Here is a 9,758-nt window from a genome sequence, read left to right on the forward strand (position 1 = left end):
GAGCAATGTAGAAAGTATAAAGAGAGATCATAGAGAAGAAAGCAAGAGAGAAGAGGGGAGTAGAAGGTGGAGGGAGATAAAAAAGACAAAGAGGAGGGAAGAGAAAAAAGAAGGAAGAGAGGGAGCATGTATGTGGAGTTTTGATGAACATGAAGGGAAGAGGAGGGGAAAGGAGGTTAGAGGAACATGAAGAGAAGAGGAGGGAAGAAAATGGATGAGGAAAAGGGAGCTTGAGGGAAAGGGAGGGAAGAGGAAAGAAAAGGAGAGAGAGAACATGAGGGAGAAGAGAAGATGAGGGTAGAAGGAGCAGGAGCGAGTTGGGAAGTGAAAGAAAAAAGGAAGGGGAGAAAGGTAGGGAGAAGATGAAGGAAGAGAACTGGTGTAGGGAGAGGAGGGAACAGGAAAGAGGATGTAAGAAGGATAAAGGGGAAGAGAAGTAAAATGGAAAGATGAGGGAAGAGGAGCAGATGTCAGGAGGGAAGAGGGAAAAGGAGCGAAGAAGGAAGAGGTAAGGGGAGGGAGAAGAGAGTAGAGGATGGAAGTAGGAAGTGGAAAATAGTGTGAAGGGAAAGGAGGAGGTGAGAGAATGGAAGAGGGAAGATGAGAGATGAGGAAAGAGAAGGGAAGTGGAAAATGAAGAAAGTGGAAAAGAGCCTGAGAAGGAAGTACGGGGAATGCAAGATGGGGGAGAGCAGTGGAGAGATGAGGGAAGAAGAGGGAAGGGGGAATAGGCATGAGAAGGGAAGTAGAGGAAAGAGGAGGTATACAGGAAGAAGAGAGATGGGCAGAGAACAGGAAAGAACAGTGAAGATTGAAGGGATAGGAGAAGGAAAGTGTAGGGAAGAGGGAAGAAGAGGGAAAGGAAGGGAGGAGAGAATAGCAAGGTGGGGTGATGTTTTGTTTGCACTCTAACAAATAAAGCTTGCCTGGATATCAGAGTGTGGAGCTAGCCACTAGAGGCCAGGCAGTGGTGGCACAGGCCTTTAATCCCAGCACTTGGGAAGAGGAAACAGGAAGTGATATGGCTGGGCGGAAAGAGGAAGTGATAAGGCAGAGTGGAGGCAGGAGCTTGGCCCTTTCAGTCTGAGGATTCCTAGAGGTAAGAAGTCTTTCTAGTGTCTGGCTGCTCTGCTTCTCTGATTTTTCAGCTTTCACCGTGATAAGTGAATCCAGGGTTTTATTATTAAAACCAATTAGAATTCACACTACATCGGTTGTCCAACTATTGGTGCATGAATTCATGAAAAAGCCATTTGCCTGTGGCTTTGCAGCCCCTGGCACACACTAGAATTATGCACGGAGCTGGGGTGGGGTGGGTTCTGCCAGAGTCACTGCCTCACTGGCTAGGTTCCCCTCTCTTTTTTCCTAAGCCTCTGAGCAGATCTGGAATTTTTCTTTTATTGCCTCTCTGCAACAATCTCCACGTGCAGGTATTTGGGCTCCAAACACCAGAGGAGTTAGCTGCTTTTACATGTTGCCCCATGCAGATGGCTGACTATTTGGCTTCTTTTCTCCCAGTGGGTTGTGGTCTTTCCCTGGCCACCCTCCTCAGGCTGCTGCCACACTAGGTAGCTGCCTTGACACCTGCTCAGGCTTCTACTGTTCTACACAGCAGCTGTCAGCATAACATCTTTATCATCATGGTCAGCAGACTTGGTGAGACAATTGGGAATTTTTAAAATGAGGAATTAGTTAAAAGAGAGAGTTTCTTCCCACATTAAAAAATGGGAAACACTATTATGATGTAGAGAGATAGGTCTCTGTATGATTATATGATGCACAGTTTGAAAATTGAACAATTATATGAGAGGATAGTTAATTGAGATGGGATTTACATAATGTCAATTATAAATATGTTTGATCATTATTGTTTTATCATTTAAAAAGTTGGTTAATATGAGTGCCAAGATACAAGCTTTAGAAAAACTTATTAAAATAGATCATAGAGATATTCAGACCCAGACAGAGAAATTTAAGGAGAACCAAATTCAGCGTTGCATTATAAGCTTAGAAAAGAACAGCCTAAGGTTTTCAAACAGCCAACCTTAATTTATACAGTAACCTTACAGGAACTGCTAAATGATAGAAATCCCCAAGGCTATGTAAGAGCTGAATGGACTCCTGTGCAAATGCTAGATTTAAGGAGATTCAAGGAAGTGATAGTCTCATATGGCATGCACTCAACTTTTGTGAAGCAGATGTTAAACTCATGATCAACTTGTAATAGAATTATTCCTCAAGACTGAAGAGATTTGGTTATAGCAAGCTTGGAGTCTGTTCCTCAATTACAGTGGAGGACCTGGTGGAAAGATGAGGCTAAGACCATTGAACAATGAAGTAGGGCTAGAGGTATGGAAATCTCCCAAGACCAACTTCTTAGAGAGGTAGATTATGCTAATGTACAAAGACAATCTCTATATGATGACCACACCCTGGCTTTATGGCACATGGCAGCCTTGAATGCTTGGGACACAATTGAAGAGGTATGAAAACTGAATCATTTACTAAAGTTATACAGGGCCCAAAAGAAACCTTCACTGATTTCTTACAAAGATTGACTTCAGCAGTAAAAAGACTGATACCAAATTCAGAAGCTAGACAAATAATAATTGAATCTCTGACTTTTGAAAATGCTGATGCACAATACAAAAGGATAATTAGGTCATTAAAAGCAAGATCAACACCCTTAGAGTAATGGATCTGAGATACAATATTGAATCTCATAACCATGATGATGCTTGGATAGGAAAGGTAATTTCCAGAAGTTTGAAGAAAATTGAAATGTCAGGTGTTTTCAATTACAGTAAATAAGGTCACCTAAAAAGGGATTGTAAACAGGCATTCCTAGAAACAACATTTTTGTAAGAATAATCCCAACACAATTCTCCTCCCTTCTGGAGTATGCAGAAGGTGTGCCAAAGGCAGACATTGGACTAATGAATGTAGATCAATAAGGGACAGTCAAGGTAACCATTTGTCATTGGGAAATGCCTTGACAGGCATCTCACAGGCCCCCATATCTAATTTGGCTCAGTTATTTCCTGTCATCATGGAGGAAACTCCTTCTTAGGGCAATTAACGAACCTAATGCCTATTGTAAAAAGCCATACTGCTCTGGATGATAGACCAGCTTTAGAAAATGAAACAAAAATTTCAGGAGAAATCATAAATCAAAATTGATAAAGATTAGATTTGAACAAGAGAGACCAGTTGATTCATCAACCAGTGTGATCATTCCATCTAAACTAACTTATAAGACTAACAAATGCTTTTCATTTGATCAGATATAACTTGCCAAAAGGGAACCACTCCAAAATTAGGGTTGGGGAAGGGTTTTGTTATTGTATTTTCAGGATAATGAAGGCATCCAACTAAGGATTCTGAAGGCCGCTGGACAAATGATACATCTGAAGAAAAAGGACAAATCATACAGAGAAAAAATGTCTCAAGAAAAAGAGTAAATTGGCCTACTGATAGATCACATTTTCAACAGGATAAAATTTCATAAATCTTCCTAAATGTTTATTTCTGCTGTTCTCTAAAGACATATAAAGCAAATGGTCTTTTTGTAGTACCAGTTTAATTGAAAATTAAAGCTGGCTTTGGAGTTGGAGTGTGGCTCTCTCCTTCTCTAAACCAATGCATATTTGTTAAAGTAAAATCCAAAATCTCTGTCTTATGTCAGAAGAGCCACATGACACAGTTGTGGTGGTATTGTGTTCCCCAAAATATTGTGTACACTAATAAACTTATCTGGGGTCAGAGAACAGAAAAGCCACTAGATATTTAGTTAGGCAGTGGTAGCACATGCCTTTAATCCTAGCGTTCCAGAGGCAGAAATCCATGTGTTCAAGGATACAGCCAAGCATGGTGACTCACGCCTTTAATCCCAGAAAGTGAGCCTTTAATCCCAGGGAGTGATGGCAAAAACAGAAAGATATATATGGCGTGGAGACCAGAAACTAGAAGCATTTGGCTGGTTAAGCATTTGGCTGGTTAAGCTTTCAGGCTTTCGAGAAGCAGTTCAGCTGAGAGCCATTCAGATATGAGTACACAGAGGCTTCCAGTCTGAGGAAACAAGATCAGCTGAGAAGTTGGCCAGGTGAGGTTAGCTGTGGCTTGTTCTGTCTCTCTGATTGTCTAGTGTTCACCTCAATACTTGGCTTTGGGCTTGTTTTATTAATAAAGACTCTTTAAGATTCATGCTACACACAGTACAGAAAAAAACCAAATTTAGAGACTATTCTGTTGCTACCAATCTGATCCTTTGGTTTTAATTTGACTCTTTAACACTTTTTTTAAGGTACAAATATTATCTCACAATATATTATATATGTATAACTATTATATGATATTAATGGCCATATAGAGTACTAACTAATTCTAGAAAAATGCTTCATCTAGCTTCCTGTACATGATTTCAGGTTTGAGTCTCTAACAGGTTACTAGGAATTAAGTTTTTGCTCTGGATGTACATAACAAATATTGATCCTTTAACCTCTTTGAGATCTGCTGCATATGACATTTAAAATGTTTAACTTTTCTGCAAAGAACCATGACCATACCTAACAATGACATTTGAAGTCTCCAAAAGAATGATGGGGCCCCACAACCATGATTCCACATGGATCATGATAACATCACTAAACTGACAAAAACCACCTAAAGATCTGCTTTGGACTACAAACTGCTTAGGACAATGTCAAGGTGGCTAGCTGAGATGATCCAGCCTCAGACTACTCTGGCCAGGACTTGAGACAAGCCCTGCACTTTCCCATTACATAGCGACTGGACAATAAATGATAAAACTACCTCTCCCAGGACTTGACAATTAACCCAAATTTTTCTTTTCAGGATCCCTTAAATATATCATCACCCCTAGAGAGCAGGAAGTAAATTTAAGAACATGACACATACATTCCCAAGAGATGGGTTGGGTGGTTTTTGGTTGTTCAATGGGTTATGGATATTTGTCATTTTTTAGGGTGATTTGTTACAAGTTGTTATTGGTAATTGTCAGGAAAAATGCTGAACAGAGGTGTTTAGATTCAGGGTTCTTGTTTTGAAAAGAAAAAAGGGGGACATAGACATGATAGGATAGAAGGGTACATTATTGAATCTACTCTGAAAAGAAAAAGAGATATAGAAATAGGATAAATGGGTAGATTATTGAATCTACTTTTAAAAAGCAACTATTTGTTTTAAATATTTTACATTGATATGGATCTTTGTATGTTGATACACAGTTGAGATAATTTTTTAGAACATACTGTACATACATTTCTAATCTTGTTCCAGGTATTGTACCTGTACAACTCACTTAACAATGTAATGCAAATTGCTAGTCCTTGAAAGTTATTATTACAAACTATTTAGGATAATAAAGAAATGCGGGTTAGTAGTTAGTCACCTATAACAGTTAAACTTGTAGTCATGTTAGATATGTTTTCAAGGTCAAACACATATATTTAGGTATACAGGAGGTCTTTAAACATTTCAAAGATCTATAGACTATGGCATTTAAGATGTTTTAATAACATAGGTTTTTTTGTTGTTTTGTTGCTTTGTTTTGTTTTGTTTTATGATGAGGCATGTCTGCTCCTGGCAGCACCAATCTACTTTGGAGAAGATGATGGGCATCGACAAAACTCTACATGGAGCTTACTTTCTTTGTGGTAAATTATGCCACTGGGCAAGAAACTACCCTTGCCTCAACTGCTGACATTATGCTATCCAAATTACATAAGCAGGACAGAAAAGAAAGTGACTGCCAAACTTTGCCAAGACAAAGGACAGTCCTTCAATTATCCTGCTTCACAGAAATGTCTGTCAGATATTCTAGACCTGCAGGTTGAAGATGGATGCCCCAACATTACAGAGGAAACTTGGGTGATTGTCCAGGCAGCCAACTGTTTCTGTCATTTCTCACATTTTTTGGTAATCGCTTGCTTGCACTTCCTGCTTACTCAGGTAACATTATTTCCTTCTCAGGTCTCTGATGGAGTTGAAGACTTATAGCTAGTTTTCCTTGTTACCAGATTCAGAAAAGAAAATTACTATTGAGGATATAAAGTGTATAAACTTGAGAGACATCAAAAAATAATTTTGGTAATGCAAGTTAGAATAGAAAGTGAATTAGGTACAACCTTTTGGATTCACCAAGATAGGATAGATATGGAGTATTTTCTCTGAATTTGTCAAGTGTTAATGAACTAGATATTGTTGATATACTTATTGACTGTATATATTGTATACAGTTATTATACTTATTATATATACTTTTTCTTTTATTAGTTATAACCTTTTTATTTTAGATTAAAAAGGGGGAAATGTAGTGATATTTTGTTTGTGCTCTAACAAATAAAGCCTACCTGGATATCAGAGTGTGGAGCTAGCCACTAGAGGCCAGGAAGTGGTGGTACACACCTTTAATACCACCACTTGGGAGGAGGAAACAGGAAGTGACATGGCTGAGCAGAGAGAAGAAGTGATAAAGCAGAGTGGAGACAGGAGCTCAACCCTTTCAGTCTGAGGATTCTTAGAGGTAAGTCTTTCTAGTGGCTGACTGCTCTGCTTCTCTGATCTTTCAGCTTTCACCCTGATATCTGACTCTCAGTTTTTATTATTAAGACCCATTAGAATTCATGCTACAGCAGGATATTGGAAGACTGTGGACAATGATGAAAGAAGACTGAAGAAGGAAGAGGTAAGTGGGTACATGAGAGAAGAGGATAGAAGAGAGAGGAGGAGGGAGGAAGAAAGAAGAAGGAAGAGGAGGGAACATGGAAGAGAGAGTAAGAGAGATGTGGATGGAGCAGGGAAGAGGACTTAATGCAAGAAATCTATGGAGACTGTTTAAAGGGCAATGAATTTATTATGGACAAAAACTCACATATGGAACAGAATTGACACACATTCTGGAACACTGTTCTGGCTGCTTGAATCAGTCCCACATCCAAGTCCCATGAGGGAGTAAAGAGAAAGATGCATATGTGAATCTCAGGTCTTATGGGTCCATGAGGCCACGCCCCAGGGCCATGTACTTCAAGGTCATAGGCTGGTGGAGCAGTTGCCTGCTGCATCTCTAAGGGTGGTGCTTCAAGGTCATAGACAGAACAGCTACCCAATACAAGAACTGATTAGGGAATAGGAGAAGGGAAAGAAGAGGAGGAAAGAGGGGAAAGGAAGGAAGAGGGAAGAGAAAGGAAGGGGGAAGAGGAGGAAAGATGGATGAAAGGGAAGTGGAGTTATGAGAATAGATAGGGAAGGGAGGTTAAGAGGGAAGAGGAGAGAGCAGGAGGGTAAAGGGAAGAGAAAGTAAAGAGGAAGGAATAGGAGTAAAGAGGGAAGGTGAGATAAGAAGAAGAGGGAAGAAGATGTAAGTGGAAAATGAGGGAAGAGAAGGGAAGAAGGAAGAGAAGTGAGGAAATAATAGAGTAGAAGGAAGAGGAGGGGAAGTTATGAGAGAAGAGGGAAGAGGAGGGAGGGGCAAGAGGAGTGAAATGGTAAGGGGAGGTGGGATGGATGAGGACAGAAGAGGGAAGAAGGAGAGATAAGATCAGGGATGATTGAAGAGGAGACATGAGGGAAGAGCACGGAAGAAGGAAGTAGGGGAAGTGGGAAGAGGAGGGAGAAGGGAAGAAGAGGGAGAAGAAAGCAATTGGGAAACTGAACAGGGAAGTGGTGTGAGGAGGGAACAGGATTGAGGTAGGATAAGGAAGACTGAGAAAACAAGAGGAAAGGTGAATGAGGAGGGAAGAAGGAAGCTGAGGAAAGAGTGAAGGGGAGGGATGAGGGGAGCGGAAGGAAAGGGAATAAGAGGGAAGACAGAAGGGGATGAGGAAGAGGGAGGAAGGGTGGAAAGGATGTGAGAGCTATGAGAAGGGAAGAGGAGAGAGGGAGGAAGGAGAGAAGAAGGAAGAGGAGGTAAATGGAAGAAGGAAAGAGAGGGAGAGAGGAAAGAGGGCAGGAACTGGAGGCAGTGGAAGAAGTAGGAAACAGTAGGGTCTAGGGAAGTGCAGAGAGGAGGGAAAAGGAGGAAAGATGGAAGAGAGAATAGGAGTGAGGAGGGAGGATGAAGGTGGGGGAAGGAGGGAAGAAGGAAGAGGGGGAAGAGGGAAGAAAGCATAAGAGGGAGGAGGGAAGAGGAGGGAGCAAGAAAGTGAGAGAATAAAGAAGAGAAGGAAAGAGGAGAGAGGAGGGCAGAGGGAAGAAAAGTATGAAGGAATGGGAGGGAGGGGAAAGTCACAGAGGAGGGAAGAGGAAGGAGTAATGGGTTTTCTGTACCCCAATAATACGTTTCTCCTCTGATGCAGTAAGCCAGATCGAGCTGAATTAAAAAAATAGAAGACCAGGTTTTTTCTGGGCAAAGCAGCTCCCAGGTGAGTACTCCATCTCCCAGAGACCAAGGTAGGGGAAGGGACAGGAGAAAACCACATGGCTGAACAAAAATGGGGCATTTATGTACCCCATAGTCAAGGGGCGATGACATGACTGCCACAAGCTGGGTTTTTGCCCAAGTATGATATGCTTTGGGTGGGGACTTGGGCAGCTGTTGGCTTTAGGGGATGAGCTACCACAACCACCATGAATGTGGAACTGGACTTTTTGATAATTTTTCTTTGTTGTAGAGTCTCTGAGGATGGGGTTTGGAGAAACAGGAAAGGAGCAGAAACAAGCTGAAGGTTCCAACAGAACAAGAATTACAGAAAGGAAGAGGAGGTAAGCGAATGTGATGGAGGAAAAGTAGTACAAGAGAAGAGAGAGAATGGAAGAGCAGGCAGGGGAAAGGGCAGGGAGAAAGAGCAGGGAGGCAGGAACAGGAGGGAGCATGGAGAAAGGAGGAGGGATGAAAGTAAAAACCAAAGTGGTAGGAGGGAAGAGGAGGGAGAAGGGAAGACAGCAAGTAGAGAATTGGAGGGAGTAGGGAAGAGGAAGGAAGAGGAAGGAGGAGGGAATAGGAGAGTGAAGGTAATCTGGAAGAGGAGAAAAGAGGGAAAGGAAGTAGAGAAAGGAGGAATGAGGAGGGAGGGAGGAAGACAGAAGAGGAGAAAAAAGAGAAGACAGAAGAGAAAGGAACACAAAGCAGAAAGGAGATAGAGGGAAAGAAGACATGAAGTGGGGTAGGGAAAAAAGAAAGAGGAGAAAACTAGAAAGTAAGAAGAGAGAAGCGAGAAAGGAAGGAGGAGAGAGGAGAGGAGGGAAACAAGAAGAGGGGGAGATGGAAGAGGAGGAAGGAAGGAAGTAGAGGAAGTAGGGAAGAAGAAGTAGGAGAGGAGAGGAGGGAGTGTAGAAAAGGATGGAGGTAAGAAGAAGGAGAATGTACGAGGTGAAAGGAGAGAAGATGAAGGAATAGGGAAAAGATGGAAGAGGAGAGAGAACAAAGAGGAGAGAGAGGGAAGATGAAAGGCATGGATAGAGGAGGGAAGATGATGGGGTAAGGTGAAGAGAAGAAATAGGAGGAGAGAAGAGAAAGGAGGTGAGAAAAAGCAAGGAGACAGCAGTGTTAGGAGAAGAGAGGGGAAAGAGAGAAGAAGATGGAGCAAAGAAGAGGGGAAACAGGAGGGGATAGAAAAAAGAGGAAAGAGATGGAAAGAGATGAGGAGGGAGGAGAAGGTAGAGAGAAGATGAAGGAAGAGGTAAGAGGAAGGAAGTGGAAATGTGAGGTAGGATGGAAGAGAATATGGGAGAAAGAAGGGAAGAGAGAAGAGGAGGGATAGTGAAGAGGAGAGAAGACTACAGAATAGGCAAGAGGGGCT

The 9,758-nt window shown here is 41.7% G+C and overlaps 1 long non-coding RNA gene across 1 annotated transcript; it reads left to right on the forward strand.

The window, feature by feature from the left end:
* The first annotated feature begins 6,248 nt into the window (after positions 1 to 6,248).
* On the forward strand, positions 6,249 to 9,523 carry LOC131899424 (uncharacterized). The gene is made up of 4 exons (XR_009376087.1): positions 6,249 to 6,544; positions 6,631 to 6,706; positions 8,316 to 8,381; positions 8,631 to 9,523. It is a non-coding gene; the product is annotated as an uncharacterized LOC131899424 (long non-coding RNA).
* The last annotated feature ends 235 nt before the right edge of the window (positions 9,524 to 9,758 follow it).

The sequence above is a fragment of the Peromyscus eremicus genome, chromosome X (genome assembly GCF_949786415.1).
Source record: "Peromyscus eremicus chromosome X, PerEre_H2_v1, whole genome shotgun sequence".
Lineage (NCBI taxonomy): Eukaryota > Metazoa > Chordata > Mammalia > Rodentia > Cricetidae > Peromyscus > Peromyscus eremicus.